The sequence below is a fragment of the Callorhinus ursinus genome, unplaced genomic scaffold (assembly GCF_003265705.2).
Source record: "Callorhinus ursinus isolate GAN/ISIS: 27379988/994484 unplaced genomic scaffold, GSC_fseal_2.0 scaffold50, whole genome shotgun sequence".
Taxonomy (NCBI): Eukaryota; Metazoa; Chordata; class Mammalia; order Carnivora; family Otariidae; genus Callorhinus; species Callorhinus ursinus.
The window spans coordinates 1,625,446-1,649,436 of NW_027397112.1; the positions used below are offsets into that span (position 1 = coordinate 1,625,446).

A 23,991-nucleotide genomic window follows, 5' to 3' on the forward strand; every position below is an offset into this window, starting at 1 on the left:
CCCCCCCCCCCCCCCCCCCCCCCCCCCCCCCCGCCCTGTACTTTTAGAGGAAGGGAGAGAGAACAAGAGAGATCCTTCCCTTCCTGTTTTGTTCTGCTGCCTACACTTCTGGTCAAAGCTGTCTCTGCAAACATGAAAATCCAGTTTGGGTTTTAACTAGAAAAGTGTGAAGTAACCCAGGGTTCAGGCCATCGGGAGTTCAGATCCAACCCTGGGAGCCTCTCTGGGGGCTGCATGCAGAGCACGGAGAGGGGAGGACCCCCGTCTCGTCGTGGGCACGCTGCGGTCTCAGTTGCTCATTTTCTGTAGTGACACCTGCCTGCTTCTCTCAGACCTGCTGCCCCGACGGTTCCAGCCTTGCCTCCCCCAAGCCTGGGAAGGGTCCCTGGCGCCCAGAGGGAGGTGTGGCCCTCTCTTGCCCCGAGTTTATTCTTCTCCTCCTCTCATCCTCCCTGAGGGAGGCCATATGGTGGAGTGTTCCGAGTCAGGGCCAAGGGCCAGAGCCGTGCGGGCCCCGGGGACAGTCCAGCAGCCCTGGTGTGCCGTGTGGGTGGCCCGTCCCGGGAACTTGCTGCCTGACCTCCCCCGGCCTCCGAGAGCCCAGCTGCAGCCTTGGGTAGCAGCCTGGCCGCGTCGTGACGGGCGGGTGCCGAGGCCCCGCGTCCCGCCTGTGCCCTTGGCGCCCGCGCCACATGCCGTCCGGGCGGTGCTGGGCCCGGGCCCTGGGGGCCCCCTTTCCCGTCGGGGTAGCCTGAGCTGGCTCTCCGGGTGCTAGTGTCTCCAGTGAGGGGGAAAGAGCGGGCGGCCCAGCCCAGAGGCCCCAGGAGGAGTGGACACAGTCTGGAAGGAGGAGAGACGCAGGGTCGCGACCCAGGCGCTGGAGGCGAAGGGCGTCCGCGCGCTTCCAGGCTGAGCAGCTGCAGAGCTCGCGTCCTTATCTCAGCCCCGTCCTCAGCTGAGGCTGCCTCGTTCACCGTGGGGGCTCTTGAGGAGGGGCCGTGTCACCTGCTCCCGGTATCGGGCACGCACCCCCACACGTTCCAGGGAGGGGGCACGGGACGGATCCAAAGGCTACAGGCAACGTTATTGATTTCAAAAGGAAAAAAAAAAAAGTACCGTCCGATGGGCCTGGAGTTCCCGTACACCTGTGAGGTCTGGTCTGGACCAGGAAAATAACCAAGCAGTGACTCATCGTCCTCCCTTCCTGGGAAGTGCGCGCCTGTATTTTTTAGTACAGATAGGGAGAGAGGTGATTATAGTGACAGACAGACTTAAGGAGCCTCTTGTAGTTCACTCAGTCCTCACGACAGTCCTACGACGGACTAGGTACTGCTCGTATCCCCGTTAACACGTGGGTGAGAGAGAATTGAGGGAACTTGCCCGAGATCCGGGACTTGGTGCTCGATTTGACTCTGTTTCTGTAAGCAGAGATGTCTCTCGTGCCATGTGCTTCCTGACTGTTCACCTGTCTGTAGGGTTGAGTGTCCGTGGCCCGCGGCCCTCCCACACCTGTTGAGATAACTAGCCTATGTCGCTAGGGATTCACTTGTTCAGGCTCTCAGGCTGGCCTCTTCGGGACCAGACACCGAGCCAGGGACTCCGGACGCGGAAGGGAAGCCTGGCTGCTGCAGCGAGCCTCCAGCTGCCCCGTGACAGACCTGCGGGGTGCTGAGGAGGAACATTCGGGGCCCCCGAAGCCCGCCAGCACCGCAGCCCTTGAATGCACGTGCTCTTTCTCTCCCACGTGGTTGACAGTCCTTGATGTACCAGATCCAGACAAGTCAGCGGTCCCGCCATGTCCTCACTGCAGGCTGGCCACGGGCCCTCACACGTCTGGGTAGACAGTAGAGTCCCGCAAGGGACTTCAGGGACCCGGTGAGAGCACCTGGCCGTTGATCCCTCCCGAGGAAAGAGGGTAGCACCCGTCATCCTGTGGAACCCCATCCCTGGCGTGACTCACAGAGGACAGAGGAGCTCCGGCAAGGCCTCCGAGCAGGTGTGTCTCGGCCCCCGTGGTCCTCATTGTTAGAGCGGAGCTGGACCCTCTCTGGCCCAGTCCCCCATTAGCTATTGTTATATGGGCCATCTGGAGAAGGAGAGGAGAAGGGCCTTGTGATTGGCCATTAGGTGGCCCCGAGGGTCAGGCTGCATGATAAGGAGAGGACAGAGGGGAGTGTGGGACTGGGGTCCCTATTAATCTTTAAAGTCCATCTTTAGGAACAATCTCCTGCGGATAAACAAGGGACCCAGGTTGGCTGGTTCGGAAGTGTCTTTGATCCACCTAGAAGTTAATGCTTTTCAATGGAGAACCACAAAGCAGCCCCACCCTGGGCCACAGAGATAACAGGCTGGTGCAATCACAAACCACCAGCCTCTTGATAATGCCCGGTTTTATTGAGGTCTGGTTTTCACCCAATGGGAACACATCCGGCGAGCATCAAAGGGAGCAGGCATCACCTTGAGCAAAGAATCCTCTGCCCTCAGGTGTGTGTGTGCTGGGAAGGGTGCGTGTGGGGCCGTGTGTGCACAAGGCTGCCCGTTGGCAATTTCCTTTCTACAGATCAGAGGCCACCAGCCCCAAGGGGCCTTGACCAGCCGTGAACACCATTCCCCTCTTCCGGCTGGGCCAGCTCCTCCGATGTCCCTGCAGATGGTGATTTCACCCCATACACGTAAGGGGTGCGCTGTGTCATTTCATGCTCGACTCCGTGTCAAAGGCAGTTGGTATAAGGATGTCAAGGGAGCCATGGGGTGGGTGCTCTGAGGACACAAAGCCTGAAGGCCTATTGTTCGGTGATCTCAGGCTTGGTCTTTTGGAGGCCTCTGCACTCCATGGAACAGACCCCAGGGATGTATGTCTCACCTAGGAGAATGGAAGGAGCGGGCCATGGGGGATGGTGGAAGAACAAAAAGGAAGCATAGGGTCGCATCTTTGCAGGGGGAGGGTTGATGGGCCAATTGGTTGAGTGTGGTCCCACGGGAAGGAGCATCCTCCCCTACCCCCGGGCCGTGCCTCTTGGCCGCCTCATATTTCATCTGGGCAGTCAGGATGCCGGACATCATGCACTGGCCTCTGGAGACAGGAGCAGAGAAACAGCACCATGCAAACAGAACATCTGGAAGCTTTTTAAAGTTTATTTTTTAACACATTTGCAAGAGTCAGGACGTTTGCACACGAGGTTTACAGGCTGGAGGGAACCAAGGGTTTTGTCAAGCGGGGGGATTTGAGGCTGGAGAAGGGCGGTGGTACAGGGAGAGGGATGGGGGAGCCCTGGAAACGGCCAGTGTCAGCAGCCAGTCCTGCACGCTTTGGACTGGTAGCCCGGGAACCTGTTAAAAGGCCCCTGGCACAGAAAAAGGACCTGAGTTCCTTCCTTGCCTCTCCCATGCCACTGGTACAGAGCAACTGGAGTTCTTCTACCGTGTTCCAATCGGCCGCATGAAGTGGGCTGAAAGAGCAGAAGGCAGGACCCCTGAGAAAGGATGGGAACGTGCTGGTGGGCTCCATCGCGCTGAGCCTTGGCCTCTTAGAGACTCACTGCGGGGTGGGGGTGGGGGCTTTTCCGCTGAGGGTTACAGACTCATACCTGTGCCTCATCTTTGCATCTGGGCTAGCTAGGCGGGGCTGCCGTAGGCAGGAGACAGAGAGGCCAGCTCATCTGGGTGCTGCCATGAAGGGGGGATACGGAAGAACGTCAGAGCCCTGTGAGCTTCTCTCCCGCCCCGCCGCCTCTTCTGCCTCCTCCTCTTCTCCAGCCCCACTCCCCCAGTGACGTGCTGGACTTAATGGTTTGGGCCCAGGGAAACGAGGAAGAGCTTCGCTCAGCATTTCATGCAGGGCAAGCAGGGAGGAAAATAATGAGGGAAAAGACAGTTCCCAGCAGGACAGACAATTTACACATGACTTCATCTTTCTTTTCAAGGAGCATCAACCTGTTTGCCTCTCCCTTTCTTCATTGCTGGTTCCTCATTGAATTCTTTCCTTCCTTTCTGCTCCCAGCCCCGTGCAGAGCCCCGGCCAAGCTGATTTGCAGGCCTATGTTCGATATATGGGAAATCTCCCCTCGCTCCGAGTGCATCCTTGTGGGAGGATTGTGGTGTCAGTGCCTGGGGAGTTTACCCATTGGAAGGAGAATTAATGCTCCCCGTTTCTAAATAGGCCCCACTGCCGTACCCCTGTCTTTATTAAGACAGTTCTTTTTGTTGAATGAGCTCACGTTTCTAGCTCATGGGAGCTGGTTCAATGTGTGCTGTTTATTAGGGGAGGGAACTGAGGCCTTTGTGGTTATTCATGGGAGACACCGAAAGGTGTCCGCCCAGTTCTGATGGGAAATGAGGTGACACAGCCACCAGGAATTCCTCCCCATCTAGTCACCCCATCTGGCGACTAGGATGCCCGTTCCCAGGTTGACAGCAGTCATGCTTTTATAGCGTCTGCTTGGGAGCATCTTGTGTGCCTTCTCATAGTCAGGATAGTGGTGTGTCACCTTCCCCGGCTCAGAGCCGTCTCTCCTCTGGGCCTGTTGGCCCTCTGCAGCGTGCAGTGTCTCTAAGCATTGGCCGCACACTGGAATCACCTGGAGAGCTCTTAACTGCCACCTTGTCCTGCCCTAGTAGATTCTAGTTTCACCGCGCTGGAGGGATAATTGGAATTTTGAGAAGCGTCCCAGGTGATGCTAAGGTGCAGCCAAGGTCAAGAATGGACCACCCCCAAGAGAAAGCATTTCTCAACTGGGAGTGATTTTGCTGACTCTCCCCTTCCTGCCCTTACTCACTTACAATGTCTGAGACACTTTTGAAGGTCACACGGAGAGGAGAGTGCTACTGGATCTAGTGGGTCGAGGTCAAGGATGCTGCTAAGCATCTTACAATGCACAGGACAGCCTCCCCCCCCCCCCACGATGACGAAGAGTTATCCAGTCCCAAATGTCATTACTTCCAGAGTTGAGAAACTTTGCTCTAGAATGGTGGTTCTCACACTTGAGTGTACCAGAACCACCTGGAGAACTTGTTAAAACACAGACTGTTGGGCTCCACTCCCAGGGTTTTGGATTCAGTAAGTCTGGGGTGGGGCCTGAGAATTTGCATTTCTAACAAGTTCCCAGGTGCATGCTTAAGCTGTCGGTCCAGGGCTACACTTTGAGAACCACTAATCTAGACTGACTCTGAATCCTGTCTTTCTAGATCTGTGATATATTATATCCATTATGGTTATTAGAAAACTCTAAAATGGCAATGACTTAATAACTAAGAACAGCATTCTCTCCCACATAACAGAAATCCAAAGAAAGGCCATCCAAGGCTAGTGTGGTAGTTCTGGAGTTATCAGGGACCCAGGTTCCCATCTTCTTGTTAGATCATCTTAGTGCATGACTCCCATCATCAATGTCCCTCATGGTCCAAAATGGCTGCTGGAGCACCAGCCATCATGTCCTCCTTGAAAGCAGAAGGTAGGAAAGGCAGACAGGGGAAAACAGTGGCGTCCCTCCAACACCTTTTGCAGTCAAATGCTCTACCACTGAGTTGGGGGAGGTATCCCCCTCCAACACCTTTTGGACACACTTCCCACGGCACTTTTGCTTACATCTCTTTGGCCAGATCTTGATCACATGGCTATAGCTACAAGAAAGACTGCGAAACGGTAATCTTTTTACTTTGGGCCACAATGTGCCAGCCAAAACTCAAGAGTTATGTTACTAAGTAGGAAAGGGAGGATAGTCAACCGAACCGCTTCTGCCCATATGTGCATGCCTAATCCTTTCGAAGAGTTACCGTTTGTATCTGTATATTTGGCATCTGCCCTGTGCTTTTCACGCAGTGTATCATTTAATCCTAACAGCTCTGCAAGGCAGATAATAATATCATCTCTGTTCTTCAGATGACGCACGGAACCGAGACTTGCAGAGATTAAGCCACCAGCCCCAGTTGACAGTCACAAATGGTATAACTTGAGAGTCTGCCTCTAAGCCTGGGCTGCTTCTTGCCTCGGTTGCTCTCAGGGACCTGACCTTTTCCTTCTGAGCCTGCAGGGTGTCTGTTAGACATTTATAAGCCAAATGCGGGACCCCGTCCCTTCTGACCCGCGGCATTCCGTTGTCACCTACATCCGCACCGTGATCCCCTCTTCTGTAGGTCTCCTGAGAGACAGAGGCGTGGTATGCCCGATGGACAAGCTTAGTTCCCTATGGCCGTCGTAAAATTACCACAAACTTCATGGCTTAAAACAGCACAGATTTATTCTCATACATTCTGGAGGCTCATTCCACTAGGCTAAAGTCAAAGTACCCGCAGGGCTGGTTCCTTCTGGAAGTGCTAGGGAAGAATCCATTTCCTTGCCTTTTCCAGCTTCTGGAGGCCCCTGTGTTTCCATTTCCTCCCTGAATCACTCCAGACTCCTGCTTTCATTTTCACATTTCACTCCCTCTCCTGTGTCACATCTCCTCCCCACCCCCCCCCCCCCTCTTGTAGGGACCCTCGTAAGTGACTCTTGGGGCCCACCTGGGTCCTCCAGGATCATCTCTGCACGTCAGACCCCTTCTGCCACCGAGGGTCACATTCACAGGTTGCCTGGATTAGGACCTGGGTGTCTTTGCGGGCTAATAGCCAGCCAGCCACAGGGGCTCTCTTGGTCCAGTGCTCCCTTTCCTGGTCCCCAGCTTTGCTTCCGTGGGCTGTTCCCAACACGGACGCTGCCTACATTTCACTCGGGGAGTTGTTAGAGTGGCCAGAGACAGGTTCTGAAGGGCAGGGCGGTGTGTCCAAGGTTTGTCTAATCAGCCCCAGTGACCATGGCAACGGGCATGAAAACACTCAAGTGGAAAAGGAGTGGGGGAAGGGGACCCTGCCCTGGAGGTGGCAGAGTGACTTCACCTGGGCATGATGCATGCTGGACAAGCATAAACAGCAGGTAGAGTCACCCGGCGGCAGGCTTTGCAAACCCTCTGGGCCGCGTGTTTCTAGGTCACCTTGCAAACCTCTAGGTGCCTGCTAATCTGTGAGCCCCCCTCTCGCCTTTCTCTAGGCTCCCGGAGGCGTGTCTTCGGCCAAATACAAAGGCTACACCTAGCAGAGTTTATGGGAGGAGGGAGGGCGGCCGGAGTGTTAGGCTCTGTTGGGCTGGTTCTGTCCTAACCTTATTTTGCTTCCCTGCGGTGATTCCCTCATCTCTCTCCCCCCTCAACCCCATCACAACCACCCCCCGACCCCCTAGCCCCGCCTTGGCTGGGTCTGCCTGCCGGGATGAGTCTGGGATGTTGTATGTTTTGCTTTTTATTTTATTTTGCAAATGCCTCCCGACATTCCCCTCTGTGTTTCATGTCCCCCTGCCAAGTGCATGTGGTTGCTGGGCAACAAGAAGGAAGTCCCTGTGTGATTCACCCACTGCTGCCAATTAATTTGCTAGCTGCGTGCATCTCCCTGGGGAAAAGATTCCTCCTGGCCCTCTGTGAGGGCTGCTGCCCGGGAGGGGAAAGGGAACCTGAGGAGAGTTAGCAGAACTTTGGGGCTCTTCAGGGTGTTTTCGGGTCCAAATGAAAGAGTGTCTGGGTGAGACTTAGGGGTTCCTCTTGGCGGCCAATCAGAGAGCCTCTCGGAGCCTAAGAGTGCCTTTGCATGGGCACGCTGGCTGACTTTTTGTGGGTAGGTGGCTCTAACATGCAGACCCCCCCCACACACACACACCGCCCCACAGCTCTCTGGCAGAGGAATGTCTTCTGTGTTCTCTCTGTTCGGTCTCTCCCCCCAACTCCCCCGCCCGACCCAGGCAGGCCCTCACTGGGACCTCCTCCCATCCCTGACAGTTAGTGCCTTGTCTCTGGGTGTCCCTGCCTGGGCAGTAGCCAAAACCCACGGGAAGGAGAGCACCCCTGCACAGGCTAGGCTGCGTGCGACCTCCGTAGGTCTGCAGAGGGGCCAATGGGAGCCTGTTGGCCCAGACCGCCCCCAGAATCTCCAAGTGTCTGTCCCTCGGCCATCGATGTCCTTCCGGCCTCGTGCTTGATCAGTATCCCCTCTCTTCTAAGGCCTGCAAGGCCGGGGCTTGCCTGCCTGCTCTGTGTCCGTTTTCACGGCATCTCACCCGGGCTGGTCCTTGGGCACGCATGCATTTGCAGGCGGTGGTTCCGTGTGGGTGGATGGTGATTGCCACAGTCGTGAGGCCTGGATTACCCATGTCTGGGAGTAGGCCCCTTGTTTGCCTCGCTGGGCCTCGCCAATTTTAAAAAGGGGAAGTCCCCGGGGGGCATCTGGTGGCACTAGCTATATTTGCCCCTCAGAAATGGTGGTCACAGGGGGTGGTGGGAAGTCAGGAAAGTATGTGGAGCCCACATCCATCTTTGCTTATTTGCAATCAGCATTAGGAAAACAAATGTGTTAAGCCGAGTCTTCCCGTTTCCTCCCAGGGACCCCTTTGTTCTGGATAATTTCCTAATTCGTGGTTAAGGGATTTGTGAGAACAGACAGACGTCCCAGCTAAAGTGAACATTAGGTTAGGGACCAGGCCCTTGCCATCCTGTACTAAGAACACCAGCAGCCTCTGTGCCTCAGTGTTCCTGTCTATAAAGTGGGTGACCTAACACCTCCACGTTTTCCTGCGCCGAATCTCACAGACAATGTCATGACATGCTGAAAAACAGAAGCTTCCACTTCCTCTGGGCTGGCTATATTCGGTGTTTTCTGGGTTTTGTTTTTTTGTTTTGTTTTGTTTTTGTGTTTGTTTGTTTAAATCAGCTATGTGGTTATAGTGGTGAGATCTGAGTGGAGGGTTCCTGGCAGTAATTCAGTGGAGGGGGAGCTCCTTGAGTGGTATAAATAGGCCTCCCTTTTTTTTTTTCCTGTCTTAGCTCAAATAGTGCTTTTCGCACTGTGGGTTCTGTTCACCGGCTAGAACGTTACGGACTAAAGACAGGAGAGTCAAGCTCACTGCTGAAAGAGCAGAAGGCAGAATCTAACTCTGATGCTGTGTTTCGGTCTACAGGCCTGGAAAAGAGCAGCGGCTGAGGGCCGCTCTTCCTCACTCCCACTTGCCACCAGGAAGCTGGGGGGAGCCAACGTACGCCATTGGGACCTCGCGAAGTACCCGGCTAATATGGGGCCATCTCTTAAGAGGCAAGAGCTCTGGATCTTCTCAAGAATTCTTATTTTGGAGAAAAAAGAAACTTCTGGCTTTGAGAAGACATTGGAGGAGAAAGTAAAGACCCTTGCACTGAGGAGGAGTCTATGTCCGGACCCGCACGAGCTGGACGCAACCTACAGTTGACAAGTCACCATCATCACAGACCTTGTCGTTCCCTCTTGTGGAAAACATTTCCTCTGCTGCTGCCTGCCCTTAAGACTCCCCCCCCCCCCCCCGCCCAATGCCCGGGAACCAAAGGGCTTTCTACCACACCCTTTCTTGCCCCCCAGCTCCCCCGTCTGCTGTGCCTTTGGACTCGGCAATTTGTGTTTGCTCCATTATCTTCCAGCCGGATACAGAGTGAATTGTTAACCACACTTAGGTCAAATGGGATTTTAATTTTTGTTCCTGTTCCTTCTAAAGAGGCCAGTGTTTGTGTTGCTATGTGAGCAGCATTGGAATAGAATGTCCTCTCGCTTCTTTGGGATCCGGCCACTCAGGTTCCAGAGTGATGCGGGTCAGTGCAGAAGTTCTTCGGGACCTCAGATGTCAGGGACATTGGAGGGGGCTCCTGTAGGGGCGCTGGTGTCCTCCATGTCCAGCTTCCTTTGCTTGGATCCCACCCAGATGTTTGTCTGGAAGAGCAAAAAGTGAATGCTGTGTGTTCATCCCCCCCATCTGCTCTTTTTTTTTTTTTTAAATGTCATTTGATGTATAATCGACATAGTATTCTATCCGTTTCCCACCTGTCTTCTGTTGACACAGAGGCACCACCAGCTGTGAAGACCCCTTCCCTCAGATGGCATTTGGGGCCCCTGCCAGAGTGTGGTGCTTTGTCACAAACCATCTCGCTACCAGAGCTGGTGTGTTTATCGGAGACCCTCTGCCCCTCAGATGCCGGTGTCACTCCTGACGGCAGACCGGGCCCCTCGAAACATGACTCCTGTTTGTTTCATGCCTCCAGTGCCACCGTGCACATGGCTGAAAACACTTCTGGAGTCGACCTTGTTTCAGTCGCAGAGCCAAAGATGTCCGTTCATTCTACTTCTAAAGCAAATGATGGCTTGCCTTTGTAGGAAGAATTAAAGCCATACACATATATCTTCTCTTTGTTTGTAGGTGATGTGTTTCTGTGACCATAGAGCGACCTCGGTGTCTGCTCAGGGGAGCAATGGGGTCCTTCTTGGCCTCTCGGATTCCCCACAAAATGAGTGGCGGGAACCCCTTGAGGTCGTTTCCCGCTGTTGACATGTAAGGCTCGTTCGTGGGCTTTGGTCTTCCTTCCTTGACATGCACACAGACTCGTCGTACTGGTTAGAGTCCTTCAGGTTTCAAGGAACAGAGACCCCTTAGATCACCAGCATTAACATGGGTTTATTCCAAGTTGCTCTGGAAGTAAGGTAGACAGGAACAGTCTGCCCAGCAGCTGCCTGGCGAGGCCTTTCTAGAAGCCCAAAGTCATTCAAGACATCCATTTGCTAGACAGTTTCCAGAAACAGCAAGAATTCCGACGCCAAGGTCATTTTGATCATCTGCTCAGCAGCACGACTCCCTGCTCCTGATTCTAGAATTCTCCTGTGATGATGAGCTGAGGGTGCTAGCTGTCCCAGACCACACGACTTTCTGTGATAAACCTGGGACAGTGCTGGGCACACCGGGCAAACCAGAACAATTGGCCACGCTCCTGGGTGGCTTGATGACATTGCTTCTGCTGCTAAGTTACCTGCCATAGTTCGCTGATGCTCTTGATTAGCCCGACCAGCTGCCATTCAGAACCCTTGTGTCTGACCACATGGTTCACCACTTGGCAGGCTATAGGTGGAGGCCGTTGGATCAAGCACCCAGTCCTGACCACATCAGGTGTTTTCCGGGTGGTAGGGTTGCATGATATTGAATAAAAACCTGGATGTAACAAACCAGCTGAGACCACTTCCTTCAGAAAAAGTCCTGTGGATAGTGGACATGGGAGCCATTCAAGGTATCAGGGATTCTTCTCCAATCCTGTTCTACTTAAAAAAGGCGATGCTAATAACCTTTCTTGTTAAGAGCAGAACAGTTCCTTAGGAAACAAAACTACCACGGCCACCGGGAACAGGGGTGGTGGTGGTGGGGACAGACTGCACGTGTCCGAGAGACATGCACGTACCATGTAGAATGAGCCAAGAAGAAAACTCTGCGTCTTCGCTAGAGAGAGTAAGAGCTACAATCATCGGGGTAGGGTTGTCTAGGGAGCAAAGGAGTTGGCTAGAGGACTTCCTGAGATTCCTTTGAACTCTAGGATTCTTTAAAATATCAAGGACATGTAAATGGGGTCCAAGTGTGTACTTTCCCTCCAGAGTCTCTGGATCACCTTTGAGTTCCACTCTGATCATGTCGAATGGGACCTCCCGGCTCCCTCTTCCCTCTCCAGACCCTGCCTGTATCTGGGATAAGGGAGCAGAGCTTGGTGGTGGTTGTGGGCGGTGGAGGCGGACGGGAAGGTTGTACCTGCCGAACTTTTGGTGTTCTTGACAAGTAAGAACGATCTGAAGGCAAATTACAGGTTCTTTTCAGGTTGGTCAAAGCCAGGCTTTCGGGCTTGCATGCCATCCTGTAGCTGTTGCTTCTTGTCAGGGGGTCAGGCCTCCATCGTTTCTGTTGAAAGACGGGCAGGAGCGTCTGCAGTGCTCTAACGGGAGGCTTCAGCCCGTCCCGCCCCTCTTGCATGCTGTGGCCACATGGGGGCTCATTGCCTGCCAAGGTAGAGATGAGCATGCAAACATCGAGAAACCCAACTCTCGTTACCCCCATGCAAAGATCGAGATCCCCCATGCCCCCAAGTCTTTGCCCCTGTTCTGGCTCTCTGTGCCTTCACTGCCATAGAAGGAAGGCTACCCCAGCGCCTTGGGCACCCCTTTTCTTTTTAAAAAGATGAACTCATTTCAGATGTTCCCTTCATTCATGTCCCACGTACGGTCTTTGGTTCCAGAAGAAGTCTCCTTGTTGTGCCAAAGGCAACAATCTCTCTCTCTCTCTCTCTCTCTCTCTCTCTCTCTCTCTCTCCTTATCTTCTCGTCCACATAGAATCCCAGAGTTCAAAGTGGTCTAAAGGCATCACCTTTATGTAGATTTACCTCTGACTGAGGCACGAATCCCCTTTCCAGCATCAGACGAGGGATCACCCAGGCCTGGGGGAGGCAGCCTTTTTGGCAGAGCAGGAGAGGACTGTGAGAGAGGGCTGAATGATCCTCAGCCTGGCAGGCGAAGCTGTAGGATTGTGAAGAGCGGCTCGTGGGCTGCCTAGAGACCACGAATGTCAACTTCTTAATGAGATTTTGAGGCAAGTGCACTGTGCCCCCTCCCCAGCATATTTCGGTCTCTTGCTTCTGGATCCAGGGTGCCTTCCGCTGATAAAAAAGCACAGAGTGGGGAGACAAGGAAATCTGAGATTTTTGTCTCCGAAAGCTCCTCATCTTCGTTCCTTCCCTGTAAAATGAAGGAGTCGGGCCACGTGATCCCCGAAGCCTCTTCTGTCTCTGACATGCACAGTGCCGTCGTATTTAATCGAGTCCGTGACTTGAAGGTTTGCTGGTTTTTTGCTCCATTTGAGAAGAGTAAACCAGCTGTTGCCCAAGGTACGGTAGAAAGGCATTTCATCCACATGCTGAACGTACTCATCTTGCCGTGATCCATTATGAACATAACCTCAAGTTAGGGCCCTGTCCCGGACATTTTGTTCAGGCTTTCCTGTGAGATTTTCCCGTGGCATCAAAACTTGACCCACGGGGACCTTTTATCCTCTTCAAAGGGTCCGCCAAGCCCCAGTGTTGATGGAGAAATAGAAGGTTCTAATGGTGAAGCATGGCCCTCTGCTCAGGGGAATGTGGTTTAAAGGGCATAAGGATGACCTTGGGAATGGCCACTGACCTTGGACAAGACCGTCATGCCAGGCTGGTGGGAAGCAGGGCTGGGTCCCCCTACCGCTGCTTCTGAGTGAGACCTTCTATGCCCAGGCTGACAAGAGCTCTGAACTGGAGAGGGGAGGGGGGTGTCTGGAAGTCTGTACTTTAGTCCTACCTTAACTTCAGCCCCAAGGTCCTTTGCTGTGGGCCTCAGTCTTCTCATCCACAAAGTGGGAGAGAGAGGGATAAGTGGGTGGTGTGGATGGTCCTCTAAGGTCCCTCCCATGTGTCAAGTTCTAAGCCTCGCCTGACCCAGCTGAGGCCTGCCTGTTCTCTGACAAGTAGCTCTTCTCCCTTTGCCTTCGGCTGCACAAGCCAAAAACGGGGCTGTCCCGGGAAGTCCATTACCGAAGAATACTTCAAAGCTGTTTGCACTCATTGTCAGTTGCACTGAACTTGAGTTTGTTGAGGGAGAAGGCAAATAGACATATAGACTGACGGCAGGCACGGGGAAGGGGGACTGCTATTTGCCCGGGGTGACGGGGGGCGGGGGGGGGACTGCCTATACTTTTGACCAATAAATAAAAACTGGGAGCTCTGCGTGGTTACAGCTGGAGGGGATTTATTAGTTTGCTTAGTGAAAGGCAAATATTAAGTCTTAAGTTGACCCGTCCTGGGACCTGCCTTTTGGCTTTTGTATGCCGTCCAGCACCGATCACTGTGTACTTCAGGTTATCAAGTTCTGTCAAAGGGTTTTTGTTGTTGTTGTTGTTGTTTAATGGTTTTCCATCTCCTTCTCCTTTCTTCCCTCCGTTGCCTGCCTTCGCCCCGCTGTTACCGCAACTCGGGGCTGGGTTTTAGAGAGGTAGGGAAAGCAGGGTGTGGAAGACACCTTGTCACATTGTCCTGCTCACGAAGCTGGCTGTGTTCGGGGCTCCCGCTAGCTTCAGAACTGCCCAGCTGCTGGTGCAGAGGCTCAGGACCTCAAGGTCCTTGTGGGTCCCCTCCATCCTCGGCCCTGAACATAAGTCTAGGCGTCGGAAAAAGAAACACATCGCCTGTTCCTCTGTGTTGTAACCTTTCCTTCCTATGTGACTGTTGGTGCTGGACAGTGACTGGTGATCTCAGCCAGATGCCCTGTAGGGTGAGCCGCTGAAGGTAGCATCGTGTGGGCATTATAATTGGGGTCTGACCAGGGTTTGTCACCGTCCAGGGAGTGAAATATCCAGACCAGAAGGGCTGGACAGGCACCCGGTCTATCCAGTCTCCACGTATGAGCTGCAGTGAAGCTAAACTACATGGAACATTCCTTACCCTTTGCCTCAAACGTCCTCAGTGTAAAGCCAGTCTGTTCTGAAGCATTGCGGTTCTCGGGGTCCTTGGGCCTCATGGGTGGGGCTTGCTGATACCCACCACTGTGGGGTCTGGCCCACCAGGGCACCCTCAGCGCCCCGACCAGCCTGGCAACGGTCCACAGAGGGTGCACCTTACAGGCCAGTTCGGGATATCACGGCTCGCCACCACTCCTCCTGTAACCAAGAGTTGGGAATGTTCTGGAATTGCTTAATTAAGAGAGTTCCTTTCACATTCCAGTGGTGATTTTTGATTGAACTCAGCATGATTTTTAACCCTCTGGCAATTCTTCCTGGATGAGTATTTTTTTTTTTAAAGATTTTATTTATTTATTTGTTTGTTTGTTTGTTCATTTATTTTTATTTGACAGAGAGAGACACAGCGAGAGAGGGAACACAAGCAGGGGGAGTGGAGAGGGAGAAGCAGGCTTCCAGCGGAGCAGGGAGCCCGATGTGGGACTCGATCCCATCATGACCTGAGCCGAAGGCAGACGCTTAACAACTGAGTCACCCAGGCGCCCCTTAGATGAGTCTATTTTTTTAAAAAGTTCAATGTTGGGGGGACCCAGGCTACTGAAGTCCTCCTGGTCCTTCGAGGCTCAGCTCCCAGCCTCCCTTCTCGGGGATGCCTTCCTGAATTCCTTCTGCCCTCTTGACCAGGCGCACGTTCTTTTAACACATTTATCTGGCATTGGATAGGTACTCAAAAAATGCTGATCCCTATTTCCTGAACCGTGGGGTTTTCATACGGCATTTACTGTGCTTACACTGAACTTGTTTGAAGTACCGCCTTCTCCCCAACCCTCCCTCCCTTTCCCCCTTCCCCTTATAAGAGCAGGAGCCGGGTCACTCCTGACACCTTGAAGTTTATCCCTGAGATGCTCACTCATGTTCACGATCACGTGGCAGGCACTGTGATCAACCTTCGATCCTCAGAAAACAGAATCACATGGATCAATCACTTAGACCAAGTTTTACATGTGAAGGTTGGGATCAGAACCAAGATCGCTAAGGGGCCTCAAGTTCAGAGCTCTTCAGTTTCGGCATGGCAGTTTGGAAGAGGTAGATGTACATGAAAGACATTGGCTTGACTTTTCCTACTAATGACCTGTGGCTTCGTGTCCCGCCAAATTTGCTGGTTTCGCGTTTGCCCATTATTCATCAATAAAGTGTTTCCTGAACAGTGGAGAAAATGTGCTTGTTGCTTGATAGGTTGCTTTCCCTGCAGAAACCTTTCTTGAAATAGTATGTGTCTGTTTTTAGGCTGATTATTTGAGAGCTGGGTTCATTTTTAAGGTCGGAATGAGAAATTTAAACTCAAAAGTTTAGGTTAAAATTCCTGAAGAATTTCACAGAGTCTAATAGGAGAAACACAGAAGTGTGGGGGGGGACCATATATGAGATGCTCCCTGCCTTTGGGATCTTATGTACAGTGTTAATCGCATTTGCCAGATGAACTCTTTGTTAAGGTTCCTGGAGACTCTGGATGGATGATGCTGTCTACCCTTCACCCTAATGCAAACTTTTCCAGTAAAGTCACAGGCAGAGAAGTTGGGTAATGATGGGCAGATCCCCTACTACAGGGGATGGGCCCGGGTTCCAGGGAATACTACCTGGGGACAGAAGGCAAAGACGGAAGAGGTGTCACTCAAAAGCAAGCAGGCTCCGGGAGAGAGGGTCTGTTCCCATTTGCTCTCTGATTAACCACCCCTCCCACGGGGAGGAGCGCAGAAAGGAAAAGGGAGCAGCAGAGGTATAGGTGGGAGGTCCACCTTCTTCGGGAAGAGGGGAAGAACCCAAATTCCACCCCCTCTTCCTCTCACTTGGTACAAACTAGTAGAATTAGAGTTTTGGACAAAGGGGATGCCCTCTGTGGGCTTCGGTCACCAGCACAGTTTCAGACATTTGAGAGATGATAGGACGTTCAGCCAAGAAAAATCAGGCAATCCAGGAAACAATATGTCCCGTGTTCTAGAGTGCCTTACAATTTCACAGCTTCTCGTTCGAATCTCACAGCCACTTCGTGAAAGGTATTGAGACCTCGTTGTTACAGGTGAGGATATGAAGCTGAGGGGGTCAGTGACTCACCGTGGAACACACCCCATCCTCCACGCCCTGTTCTGCTTTCTCTACGGACATCTCCGGAGGGACTGAAAATGCAAGCTGTATCAGTCCCAGTTGGCTGCTGTAACAAAACAAAACAAAACACCTGTCTGAGTTTTTCCCATTTACACCTCAGCGGTACGTGAGGAGGCAGTGGTGGGGACAGAGGGCTCTTTTTTGTGCAGAAATTGAGGAACTCTGGTGACTGTTTTAGGACCCTGCAACCTTAAAGAGAGGCTAGCTGGAGCGCCCTCTGGCTCCAGGCCACCCCGGCCAGAACCATCCCGCCCACTCTAGCCCTGAGACCTCGAGGGAGTAACGTTGCCTCCCCGGGCCTCAGTTTCCTTCTCTTTAAACTGCTCCGTGGGGCTGGTAGCCAGGCGTCCATGAGTTATTGCAGGCACAGCCCTTTGCCCAGCGCCAGCAACTCTGAGCTCAGGCAGCGTGCCCTCTGTACTCTCGACACGGAGCCCAGTGGCCCGCCCGCCATGACTCTTGGCTCGGATGTTCTCCGTGTCTGGACGGGAAGAGAAACTTCCAATGTGCACTCCGCCACTGAGTCTGTGTTTCCCTGATGTGCCAGGGCGTCGCTGATTCTCTCTGGCTGCGAGCAAGCTCTTTGGCCTGTTTGGTTCAGTCCTGGGGAGAGGGCTGAGCTGCTGGCCAGGAGGATTGATGGGGGTGATGTCTGGACCCTGACTCTGGGAGCAGTGATCTCCTTCCTGAGCTCACTCAACACCACATTCCCTTCGGCCGACTCTACTACCAGTCCCGCTTTTTCTCCCAAAGGCCACGTTCTCTCCAGACACTGTGCGGGGCCTCTACCGTCCAAGGGGCCCCTACCGAATACCCCATTAGACATGCACCTTGGGTAGTTGAGGCCTTTCTGTTGCCTCCTGCCCCGGGTGGCAGAGAGAGGAGCCGATTTCACAAGCCCTACAGGCTTCTCCCGTTTCCATACCTGGAGTTCACATCCCACCCTTCTCTGCTGCAGCCCAGCAAGTGCCCCTCTCTCTCGGACCCCCGGCTGGGCGTGGGTTCTTGAGGCCGGGAGACCTCGGTGGCCCAGGAGTCTGGCGGCAGCTCAGTCTGTTCTGTCCTTGGCTCGCCTGGCACGGCTGGGGAATGGAAAAGCTGCTCTGTTTACAGGACACAGGGCCAGAACAGCATTAAAAACTAAGGAGCAAATAAAATGTTGTAAACAAATCTCCTTTCCAGTAAGGATCACTCCTTCCCCCCCCGCCGCCCTCCAACACACACCATTTTTCTCGTGTGTTTGGATAAACTTTCATCCTGTGCAATTACCATTCCCAGGGAGGGGCGCCTATTTCCGTTGGCTATTTATTTTTGATTTTGACCATTCGCCTGCCTTTTGAGCATCACACACCTAATGGGAAAGAAAATAAGCTCCCTCTCGGGACCCAGGGAGCAGCTCTTCCCTACCCTTCCTTTGTTTGCTGGAGCGGTCCCCGCTGTGCCCAACACACGGTCACCTTCTGACTTCCCCTCAGGGTGTAGACATGGTGGACGTTTGGCTCCAGCTGGATGCCATGCTCCTCCCGCAGAGCTGGTAGCACTGGAGAGGTAAGGAGGAAGGAGGGGAGAAGATGAAGCAGAGAGACATGATTTCACAGAAAAGCTGGAACAGATACAAAGGGGTTCCGTGTGGGTGGGGGCGACCATCTCTACGCACAGCTCTTCTGTAGGAATCCCCCTCGTAGTGCGTTTTTGTGTGAGCAGAAAGCCCTTGAGCTCAGGTTTCCTGACCCCAGCAGGTAGCTTATTATAAAACAGTTCATCCAGAGGGGGGGGGGGGAAAGACCTTGTTTCAGCGTTTTAATTTTTTTTCTTTTAGGTCTGAATCAGATTTGTGAGAAAGGAGATAGAGAGGAGTAACTTGTTTTTTTGTTTTTTGTTTTGTTTTCTGCCTTCCCCCCCCCCCCCCCCCCCCGCTCTGAACTACATGATTTGGGGGAAAAAAAAAAAAAAAAAATCCCCCCCCCAAACAGTTTTGAACAATGATTATTTTTGTTTAATAAACGTGCCGCGTGAGTCAGGACCCCTATACGCATATTTCCCACTGTCCCTCTGGTCTCCGCATTCTCCTCTGCCCTCTGTGGTCCTTCCTCGTTGGAGCGGAGGAGGTTCACCCCACGCTGTCAGCCATCCGTGTTGGGAATCCCCACTTCCTATGTAAGTTCACTTTCTAAATTCCTTGCCTTTGCCCAGTTGGGTGAATTGGCATTCTTGGAGGTGCTGGATTCAGGGAGGCCACGAAGGACAGGGTGGCGTGACTCACGGACAAGTCATGGAATCCATTTGACTTCAGATTCCTTCAGATTTAACTCAGTGGAGGCACCAGGAAGGGGCCTGGGGTGGAGGGTGGGGTCTGCTACCCCCTCACAGCTCCCCCCAGAGCCCCCAGCCTCCTCTGTTCCTCCTGACTGCCACCCATATACCCTTCTACCAAAGACGTCCTAGAGCTATGCCAGGGTCCCCTGACCGAGGCTTGGTCGCGGGGTTATGAGTTGGTGGCATGATGAAGGGGGCGAGCTGGACACTCCCCTTTGGAGTATGCGGGCCTTCTTCACAGCCCTGTCTTCTGAGGGGCTGAAGGATTATTATGATCCTTATTCCAGAGGGTGTGAGAATCTCATTAGTAAAACCTGGGTGACATCGGAATGATTCTCAGTGTGCGTGTGAAATGCACAGGACCGTGTGCTGTGCCTGGATCCAAAAATAAGCCACTGCTTCCATTCCGGGTCTGTCGGAGCTTTGGGTAGACTTTTCTAGAATGGAGGAGGAATGTCTCAGGATCCACCCCCCGGTCTGGTGCCCGGGCCCTCTTGAGAACAGCAGGAGACTCTAACTTAATACAAACTAGCATTCAACAATCTAATGTGGTAGGAGAGAGACTGCAGTCCTTGTTCTTGGACCTTGGTTTTGGCAACACTGAGGTTCGGGTGGGTCAGTGGGTCAGCAAGCTAATGGTGAGTGTTGATGGGAGTGGGCCTCTGAACCCCGGCCTGGAATAGGGTCCCCTAGGTGCCCCCGACGGTGAATGTAGGGAGAGGAGGCCTGAGAAGGCGTCCGAGATGCCTGGGAGGGAGGCGGGGTCCAGCCCAGGCAAAGTGCTGCGGAGGCAAAATCCATTTGTGGTGGCTTCGCGCCTGCCGTCAGGGTTGGGCGCTCCCGGGTCAAGAATGCTTTGAATAAGAGGCGCTGGGGGTGGACCAGCCCTCCATGGGGGACGCCGGGCTCTCCAGGGAGGGGAAGGCTTCATCCGGGCTGCGGCCCCGTTCTCAGTTCCGCTCTATTTAGAACACTTTTTTTTTTTTTTTCTGGAAAGCAGATTACTGAGGAGAGAAGCAGCAGGCCAGTGGGGAAGATGGTTCTGCGGTGCTTCCAGAATAGGGGGGGGGGGCGGGGCGAGGCAGAGAGAGAGGCTGGGACCTAGCGCCTGTGGACTTCTCCCGTTCCTGTGTCTCCCAGTCCATCACCCTTCTCCTCCAGCCCAGCAGCCCGACTGCAGACAGGGCTTATAGAGGCAAGGGAGAAGCATCTGAAACCATTTCTATTTGTCCCGTAAGACAGCACTGGCTTTAATTCCGTGCATCCGTGCAACGAAAGCCTCCCTGCGGTAAACGTCCCCTTCTGTAGCGTGTATTGCGCAACGGGACTCACGACACAACAGGCCAGGCTGCCTGGGTGCGGAATGGCGTATGACGTGATTCTCTTCTGGAAATGTGGGGCACCTGGGTTCAAGGTGATCCCAGAGCATCGTGGAGGTGCTCGCCAGCAAAGATGGCAGGTGAGGTGGTTGGCGTTTTGCTTACGGGCCTTGGTGAATCCTCCCCCTGCCCCCCACAAAGGGACAGCTGCGTTGACTACAGTTTAGGTCACTGCAGATTCTGTAGACCGAAAGGGGTGGGTGGCCAAGGGGGTCTCTGAAAGCAGTGCCTTTAAAAACCATTCCCCAATCACCCTGCCTTCTCCTTAGTCTTTGCCTTGCAAGAGAAACTTGGTGTCTGAGAAGTGATTCTCAGTGGCCCTACCTGTGGCTCGTTTCGGAGCCCAGCAAGACAGGTGGCTCTACCCACGGGGACTCCAGGTGGCATCTGGTTGTGCCTTGTCTGTCTGTTCCTTGAAATGGATCATAGTCACTCACCGTCCCAGCCAAAGCAACTTTGAGACCAAAGGCAGCTGTTTTTCCAGAGCTTTGGAAGCAGTGTAGCTCTGTGCCTGCTTGTTAACTGACTTCATTCTTAGGGCCTCCTAATCAACAAGATCCTGGTCATGTTGGCCTGGTACCAGCGGGTGGCTTCCTGCTGAGGTCCTGGTAGCGTCATTAATGACCAGCCAACGTTCAAATGCATGAGATGTTACGTCCTGGCCCTCTGAGCCCCTACGGTGAGCTCAGATGTGACTTTCAAACTCAGCCATGCTCCTGATTTTAACCAGTGGTTCTCCACCAGGGGCGATGTTGCCATCTAGCCCCAGCCCCAGGGCCATTTGCAAAGTCCAGGGATACTTTCAGTTGTCATCGCCAGAGGGGAGGGTACTATTGGCATTTAGCAGGTAGAAGCCGGGGAAGCTACTAAAAATCTTAGGATGAACAGGACGGCCCCTCCCCCCACTACAGAGTATTATCCAGCCCCAAATGTCAATAGCATTGGGCTGGAGAAATGTGTTTTAAATCTCTGCTGCAGGGTTGAACCATGCGCCAACCCCAGTCCCCTGCACCCTCACCCTCGCTTTATTTACCAAAGGGGGGAAAAAATCTGTTATTTTTTCCGAGTGCATTTCCACCTGTATCTTATCAAGAACCACCAAGTTCAGCACACCCTTGCTAGTCACTTCCATTAACAGTGTTTATTTTGGGGTTTGTGTTTATTTTTGAAACGTAGTCTCCTCCCTGCCCTCTCCCTTACGCACCAGCGGTGCTCAGCCAGCCTTCCTAGCGAGGTCCTGTCCACACTTTTCTGGGCCATCCATAAACCTCCTTGGCCAACTTCTTTGAGGACAGAACGTCTCTCCTCCTCCCTTCCTGGGGGGAGGGGGGGGTGACGGGGGTGGGGGGCAGTGCGGTGGGGGGAGTTGGGGGAGGTCTGCAACTTAAAGCAGCAGTTGTCTTCCCCCCCTACTTATTTCCCAGATACGCTTGAAAATCCTTTTCATTAGTGACTCCCTTGACCAACCGACCCGTGACAAAGCTGAGACTTTATTCCTAGCTGTCCACATTCCGTGAAACCAGACTCTCGGTGGTTTTCTGCATTGAGTCAGAGGCAAGGAGGTTTTTGCTTTGCTGGGTCCCTCCTGTTTCCCTGCACCCCTCCCTTCCTCACTGCAAGCTGGTCTCGGGGCTATATTTAAATGTTTCTGAGTCATAGAGAGCTGGTCCCTGTTCCTCCCGGCTCACCCACCCATCCGCTCTCCGAATGGCACCTAGCACTCCATCCCCAGCTGGAGGGATTTCAAGGCTTAGGGCTGAGTAACAAGGAGCTCAGAGAAGACTCCACACAGGCTTTGGAGGTCTTCCCCTTTGACCGAGCCCCACCCAGTGTCCCTGCCTCCCTTCCCCTGAGCTCCAGCAGCCGGAACCTCCCCGGAGGTGACTAACAGAACCTCTTAGCCCATGGACTTCCTCTCCATTCTGATGGGTCTCATTGCTGGTCTTGCACAGAAACTGGTCCAATATTTGCAAAGAAGCACTGGCCCAAGGATGCTTCGAGGCAGGCACCCAGCAAAGAAGGCCCAGAGTGCCCTTCCTCCTTCCCCCACACTCCTTCCTGGGACATTTATTTGAATACCACCGGGGAGTGGGTCACTTTGGGGTATTTATTTGTTTAAGCATGGGTGGTTCCTGCAGAGGAGGGTGTCGGGTTTCAAGGTTGGAGGACCAATGCAAACAGAGAGTGGGTGGTCTGGAAAAAGAAGTGGGCAAGGGGCAGGGGGTGAGAGAGCCCATTCACCCTTTTATGTTTGTAGGTGGAAATGCTGAATGAAGCGTGACCTTCAGTATGACCCAGTTATCTCGGAGACAGAGCAACTTGGGGGGCTGTGTGTGTGTGTGTTCAGACTGTTCGTAGATTGTTCAAGAGTATTTGGAAATCATCGGGCAATTATTTAGGGGCAATAACTCTCTTATTAACTTATCTCGAGGGGTCTGGTGACTATCCGAGTGCCTTGGGGAGGCGCGGAAGTGTGGTTAGAACCAGGCTGGACTGTTTCTAACGGCAGACCCAACTCAGGGATTCTGGAAGATTCCTAAAAAGCTGCTGGGTGCAGTAGTGGGATGACGTGCCGGTTGTTGGCCAGAATGAATGTTCCTGCCTTGTGTCCGAGGGCCCGCCTCGTTTCTGGGCTAAAGTAGTCAGGAGAATATCTCTGATTCGTTTTTGGGTTCACAGCAGCCCTGACTGGCAGAGCTCGGAGCTTTATATTCAGCAGGTCACTGTCAAAAACAAAAAACAAAAAGAGAAGATGAAGGAAAACCAGGAGCGAAGGTAACGTTGCGTCTCTCCGGTCCACAGTATTCTGAAACCCAGCGGCAAAGAGCAATGGCAACCTAACTTGTGGTCCGTAAGGCCATTCCAAAGTTCTCGACTACAGAATTGGACGTTTGTAATAGCGGGCTCACGTTAGTCTCCACAGATGGGATGCTGAAGAACTGGAGGGTTTGCCAGGAGGGAACACACCAGGGAAGGTTTGGGGAATATGGCGGTATCCAGTTAATGACATTGTTAAATACAAGAGCCAGGGAGATAGAGTGAGTGGCGATTGTCCCCATGTCTTACCAAGGGAAAGAGGAGGTGGGGTTCACGGAGCAATGTGGAATGAGGTCAAACACCAGAAATCCTCCCCTAATCCTGAAAGTGACAGCATCAGAGAGCCCAGGGCATCAATTTTTTTTTTAAGAGTTGGAGGGAGAGGACCGCTTTTTACCAAGTCCTAAGTACTGTTCCCTCTGGACAGAAAAGAAGACTCTCCCTGGATGAATACCTGCACCAATTGGAGACCTTGTTAGAAACTAATGATGTGTGTAAACGAAGTGTTTAGGGATGAAGGGGCCGGATGTCTGCAGTTGACTTTGACATGCCTTGAAAAAGTGAAATAGGTTGATGGATAGATCGGTGCACAGGTATGTGATGAAGCAAACGTAGCAAAATCTTGACAGTCACAGAATCTAGGTGTGTGGGGACAACATTTCTCTATGTTTGAACATTTGCAAATAAAACATTGGAACAAAGTACCAATCCCTGGGCCACCCATGGTGATTTCGATTCAGGGAGATGGGGATGAGATCTAGGAATTTTTTTTCCTTTAAATTTTTATTGTTATGTTAATCACCATACATTACATCGTTGGTTTTTGATGTAGTGTTTCATGATTCATTGCTTGTGCATAACACCCAGTGCTCCACACAGAATGTGCCCTCTTTATTTTTATTTTTTTTTTAAATTTTTTTATTGTTACGTTAATCACCATACATTACATTATTCGTTTTTGATGTAGTGTTCCATGGTTCATTGTTTGTGCATAA

General features: G+C 52.8%; 1 long non-coding RNA gene across 1 annotated transcript; it reads left to right on the forward strand.

Annotated features, from left to right (window-relative positions):
• The first annotated feature begins 28 nt into the window (after positions 1 to 28).
• LOC141370910 (uncharacterized) lies at positions 29 to 16,681 on the forward strand. The gene is made up of 3 exons (XR_012375403.1): positions 29 to 1,996; positions 5,879 to 5,941; positions 8,975 to 16,681. It is a non-coding gene; the product is annotated as an uncharacterized lncRNA (long non-coding RNA).
• The last annotated feature ends 7,310 nt before the right edge of the window (positions 16,682 to 23,991 follow it).